Genomic DNA, 6,775 nt, shown 5'->3' on the forward strand with positions numbered 1-6,775 from the left:
TCTCAATACAGACTTAGTTCAACTTATGTTCCTGTCTATTCAGACACAACAAGTAATGCTCTTGTTTTCGAGGATATGTAAACAATTGTGTGTGGTGTAGGTGCTAAGTTGAGTGACTATAAATCAGGAGGCCCGAGTTCAATTCCCAGCTTTCCCACAGATTAATTTATACATTCCTAAACGTCTCTTCTGGAAATAGACGCAATCATGGTAAAAATAGGCTCACGAAAATGTTTTTATTTTATTTTTACACAAATAATAAATTTAATTGTTTACTGATTGAGCGCATATTAAGCCTTAAATCAGCCTTTCAATGAACCTCAAATCAGCTAAAGGTTGAATAAAATCACCAAAATTAGATGTTTAGAAGCTGAATAAAGGATTGAACCTCTTGTGCTCAGCTTCTGATCAAATGAAGGCTGATTTAAAATAGTTGGAGAAACGTTTGTACAGCATCAAATGGTTACATGGGTGGTTGTTAGTTGTTCCTTTTTCCAGTTCGATTGGGGGTTCATTTTGAATTGCCGTTCACCGATGTTCATTGTACTCATGGGCCCAGAAGAGGATCAGTATCAGTTGCTTTCAGGAGAAAAAGTAACCGATGAAAGTGCCGGGGCTGGGATTGAACCCATGTCCATCTGCTTATGAAGCAACCGTGTGATCACTTGCACCGCGGGCCTCGGTAAAGAAGAGGCAATAGGACAGATCGGTGAAGTACTAGATTTGTAGTAATGAGCTGAATTTTAGTATGGTGAGAAGGCCAATTCTCCGTTTCTGCAGTGAAATGGTACAAAAAGCGTGGGTATTATGATTCCTTGCCTAATTTGATGCTGTTTGAGCAAAACTTTGGGCAATAGTGTTGTTGTTTTCTCCATTTCTTGCAACATAAACAATATAGTTATCCAAAGTTTAGCTCAAACAGCATCAAATTAGCCAAGGAATCATAATACCCACGCTTTTTACACCATTTCATTGCAGAAACGGAGAATTGACCTTCTCACCATACTAAAATTCTGCTCATTACTACAAATCTAGTACTACACCAAACGTGCCCCATTATCCACAAAATATTAGAAATAATGATGCCGTTTTATAACATCTAACTTAATACGTATATTAGGGTGTAACAGGACAAATTATATAAAAAACTCACCTTTTTAAGATTTTTCGGATTAAAAATGTGATAATTACATTTATTTCCTTTAGGCATAATATTTTTCCTAATAATTCTGCATGGACATACACTGCACTGCACATCCCACAAGAGAAATTCGTTCGAAATCAATCCAACTTGCAGAGTTGTGCAAAATCAGTCTTGTCAGTTGACTACTGATATTGCTCCACCGTCGCTATCACTGCAGGCCGATCAATATCGAGACGACCATGAGATACAACGACTTGATATTGGCCCGCGCTCCAGCTCCCTATCATTGCATGTGAACAGATATTTTAGTGGCTTTAGCCAAAACTCAAACTTTTTCGTGACTAACGTGTAATACTAGTTATGGTGAACAGCATTTCTATATTTCATTGTGGTAAGCCTTTATTTGGATTTTTGAACGAATTTTAGAGATGACCTATCACTGATATCCGCACACCATCACAGTCAGTACTGTTCTGATGGAAAAAGAATAATGACAGTGACGCCACAAATCATACGCTGACTTGGATCGCAGTCGGCTAATCAAAAGCAGCGATTTGCTTACCATTGACTGTGATAGAGTGCAACTCTGCCAACTAGTAGGAGGACTTGGGAAGCAATGTGTCAATGATCTCGAAATCAGGTCAAGAATTCCATTGAAAACATGTTTATGAATTACAACGGAACCTTTTTCTATGCTCCTAATGAGTTGGCTTAAAAACCTGGACAAAAATTTTCCAATCACTTTGTCAGCAACACATCAAATTGCTGAAATTCATGTTTCGAAGGATCTTGCATGAAATTTGTCATGGATTTCTCCAGAAATGCAGGAATAGTCATTGTAAAACGTCTATCTACTTAAAAACATACTAGATATTATCCAAAGTCCAACGAAGGATTTTGCCGAGGTTTGTGGTAGGAATCCGACAAAAAATAACATTCATTTGGCAGAAATTTATCAATACATCTGCTCAGGGTCTCATTCAGCATTCGAATGTCTAGTACCTTCAAACAATTCCGGAAATACCTTCACAAAATATTCTAAATTGAACAATACTATAGTGTCTTGAATTTAAAGTGACATCAATGTCAAAATTGGAACATCAATCATCTATCAAACCCATACAAATTCCCGTTCCAAACGAAAAGGAGACCTGTCAAAATTGGCACATGACGCCACTCTCCCTTCCAGATTTTGTTGACAAATTTGGTATGACATTCCAATGATTGTCAACATGAACAGGTGCACCGCAACGCGAAGAAACTTATTGCACCGTGACTTTAAAGGCCTGAAAACCCCTGCGCTAGATCAATGAAGAAGCGGCGGCCGGGACGACGAGGTTTGAAAACTTGTGTCGCAGTAGTGTTGAAAATGTCATTTTGACATATTTAAATACAACCACCTGCAGCTCATTTTAGTAGTTGAACCTGAGAATATGGTATATGAAATACTTGTGTGGCTAGACCAGTTCTACAAAAAGTCATGCAAAACAGCTCTTTTACGAATATTCAAGTTTAATGTCACGGATTATCTTCGAAAAATGCCAATTGATATTCATGGTTGTAGGGTTGGAATATAGTTTGGTGTTATTCCCCTTGCGTGTCCTTCCCCTAACAAGCACCATGACGAGATTGTCAATGTGAAGCTGCCTCATCGAGGAAAGGAGCTTTGGCGGAACAAGTTGGCTTTTTTTGGCCACTGACAGGTTCAGTACTTCCAGTGAGCTATTCGCTCTTTGAAGGAAGCACGACACTAGACAACGGACTAGCATGCAACGCCCAGAGTGGCACAGCCGAAAACTTTTCCTGACAGCTGCGGCGGGAATCGAACCCGCGCTCCTAGCACGATGCGACTAAATGCTTTGTGACACTAGCCGCACGACCACGAAGCCACATCGTGTGATTCCGTATTATACCAAGTGATTTTACTATAGTTTGCTAAGATGGCGGGCAACGAATTGATCCAGTGAGTTACGCAATATTCACAATGGTGAATATGAATCGGAATTTTTCGAAGTTAGTGCGTGACATTTACTATATATATTCAAAAAAAGAGCGGTTTTCCGTGACTTTCTTGTAAAACTGGTCTAGTCGCATAAGTTTTTCATATACCATATTCTCAGGTTCAGCTCTATAATGGACTGCAGGTGGTTGAATTTGAATATGTCAAAATTACTTTTTTGCAACTCGGCACTATAAATTCTTATTTTACACTTGCCGTTTTGGAACCGAAACGGCCTACTTTTTCGCACTATATCAAACAGTTGCATTATGCTTCATAATGCAACTCATTTCGGTTGCATTATGAACCATAATGCAATTGTTTGATCAACAATCTGAGTTTCCACCTTGGTTGCCACCGTTTCCACGGTAAGAGCTCACAAAACTGTGAGTTGGTGGTGGCTGTGCAATAGGTTGTCCCAAAATTGCACATGGTCAAAAAACTTGGGGGCTCACCCTGCAAATGATAGCTAAGGGTGTTAGAAACAAACTTTTGTATGACGGCAACTTTCAGAAATGACGTTTAGAGGTCGCCCCGACGAGATTTTTGAAAAATGGCCATTTTTCGTAATAAATTTCATACAAATATTTTTTACCGTACAAAAATTGACAATACCCACTATTTTTATATTTTTTACACTTTGATTTAGATCCAAACTACCTGGGAAAAATAATTAACGACATGTTTTACAGGTAAAATTTTGATACTGAATTTTTGAATTTACTAAAATTTGTCATTTTTTGATATACTGTGCATTTTACCCATCATAAAAAGTATCTGAATCTAAAGCTAATTTAAAACAATTTCCATAAAAAGATAGGAAATTTTATGTAGAAAAACTTTGCCGAAGACAGCATGGCGTTTTTTCTATCCGTTTTAGAGTTATTCACAATTTACTATTTGGTGAAATTTGAATTTTTAGATATTTTTATTTTAAATGTCAAATAAGAACTTCCCAAAAACACATACAAAGTAAAAAATCACGTATGCTCAACAAGTTTTTGTCTCGATTGTGTTATGGAATTATGGTGACATCATTATTTATTTTTTTTTTGTTATTCAATCCCTTCGTATAGAAATTAACTAGCAGAATTTATTAAAAAGCTAGTTCTCTTGACAAGTTTCGTACTGCCTATTGATTTTTTAAAGATATTCTCCACAAAATGTTGAGCCATATTTTCGCGTTTATCTTACTTTCCTGTCGTTATTCTCAATTATTTTTCTGCACGGAGACGTATGAGTCCTGGATTAGTGAAACAGCCCAGGAAACAGTGGCAAAGTGAATAAAGGCGAATACGTTGATCCATACCAAATTCAAATCGCGATTACGAACATTTTACGTAAGAATAGGTACCAATTTTTAGATACTAAGTTCCAATTCAAGACATTCTAAAAAGCAGAGCATGTCTTTTTTACTTTTACATTTACTGACTTGAAATATCTTATCAACACCGAAAATAAGATACACTGAGGCAAATTGAAACGCGTGGGATAAGATGAACCAGCGAGTTAACGTAATGTTATCCAAGGTTAGAACAATTTGATTACCATAACACATACACGGCATACAATAAGACAAGGTAGGCTATTATTGGTAAACAACAGTTTAGGACGTAAACAAGTGACGTCATTTTTATCGTCCTATATGTTGATTAAAATGATAGGGACTACTAGAACGTTTTATTCATGTCTTTGAACGATTTGAACAACATCATTGAAAACCGAAACGGCATGTTTTGCGGAATGTATCACCTTCTAAATGATATAGAAAATGTGCCGTGCGTTTGATTGTGTATTATGCTCGTATAAACCATTGACAGTACATAACCGTTAAAAATGCAATGGCCTACTGAGGCATCTCAAAATGGAACCCAATGATAAAGTTTCTCGCTAGTGGGTGCCTTTCTATATCAAAGAAAATGGATTTGTCAACGGAAACAAAAATTCAATAAATGATGCCACCATAATTTCTAAACATAATTAAAACAAAAACTTGTTGAGCATACGTGATTTTTTACTTTGTATGTGTTTTTAGAAGTTCTTATACGACATTTTTAGAAAAATACCCAAAAATTCAAATTTCACCAAATAGTAAATTGTGAATAACTCTAAAACGGATAGAAAAAACGCCATGCTGTCTTCGGCAAAGTTTTTCCTCATAAAATTTCCTATCTTTTTATGGAAATTGTTTTAAATTAGAATTAGATTCAGATACTTTTTATGATGGGTAAAATGCACAGTATATCAAAAAATAACTAATTTTAGTAAATTCAAAAATTCAGTATCAAAAAGTTAACTTCAAAACATGTCGTTAATTATTTTTCCCAGGTAGTTTGGATCTATATCAAGCTGTAAAAAATATAAAAATAGTGGGCATTGCCAATTTTTGTACGGTTAAAAATATTTGTATGAAATTTATTACGAAAAATTGTCATTTTTCAAAAATCTCGCCGGGGCGACCTCTAAACGTCATTTCTGAAAGTTGCCGTCATACAAAAGTTTGTTTCTAACACCCTTAGCTATCATTTGCAGGGTGAGCCCCCAAGCTTTTCGACCATGTGCAATTTTTGGGACAACCTACTGTGCAAGTTGGTTATAGCACAGCTTGCTTGATCTAAACTTCAGGTCTAGTATGTTGGAGCACGTGTTCGGTCTCATTGAACTACCGCGAAACATGATGATACTGACGGAAATGATCATATTCTAGTAACTAACTTTGGTCATTACAAAAAATGCTGTATGCAACTCGTTGCAAAACTCGATTTTTACAGCACTCTTCGTATTTATCCAACTACGACTCCAATGTACGATATCCAATGTACGACTCGTGCTGTAAAAATCATCATTTCGCAACTCGTTGTATAAATAACTATTTCAGCACTGCTTGTGTGTGACAGTCATTGCTCCGTGTTGAATAGCCTACTTGATCAAACAATTTTCGATGACAGGCTTGGATGTCGACCTGATCTTCCTCTTGGAAATCATTTGTGTAGCTAGGAAATATCGAATTTCATGGCACTTTTCAGTAATTGCAAAAAATGTTGCATGCAACTCGTTGCAAAACTCGTTTTTTCAACACTGGTCTTATTCATTCGTGCTGAAAAAAATCATTTTGCAACTTGTGTCATAAATAGTTTGAAACCTGACTTGAAAAGTTTTAAAACATTTTTAACAAGTTTTTTTACTCTGGTGAACGTGAATTGTACCTATATAACTACCTAGTTAAATAGTTTTAACACTGAAACATTTTCTCTTGTACATGTGATTGGTAAGTAGGCCAAATTTTTAAATGCCATCATAATATGCCATCATATTATGACAGTCATACTTCATAGCGTGACGTCAGCCATACTTTGCTCTTAAACATTTTCTTGATAGTGGTCCATCATCAATATTTTGCTTCCCAACAATTCTAAACAGTAATTTAAAATATTCTTTTTATATCGGTTATAGGGAGCTAGTATTGCAAAGTTTGAGCTCTATTTAATGTAGATGCGCAATTTCGTCGTATTTTACTGATAAGCGATTATAGACAGAACACCAAAAAGCATTTCACTGTTCTTTTCTTTTATCACTTCCCACAGAGCCAAACAATCTCTCCTTTCCAGGAACGAATTATTATGTAAAGAACA

Source organism: Aedes albopictus, chromosome 3 (assembly GCF_035046485.1).
Source record: "Aedes albopictus strain Foshan chromosome 3, AalbF5, whole genome shotgun sequence".
In the NCBI taxonomy this organism is placed as follows: domain Eukaryota; kingdom Metazoa; phylum Arthropoda; class Insecta; order Diptera; family Culicidae; genus Aedes; species Aedes albopictus.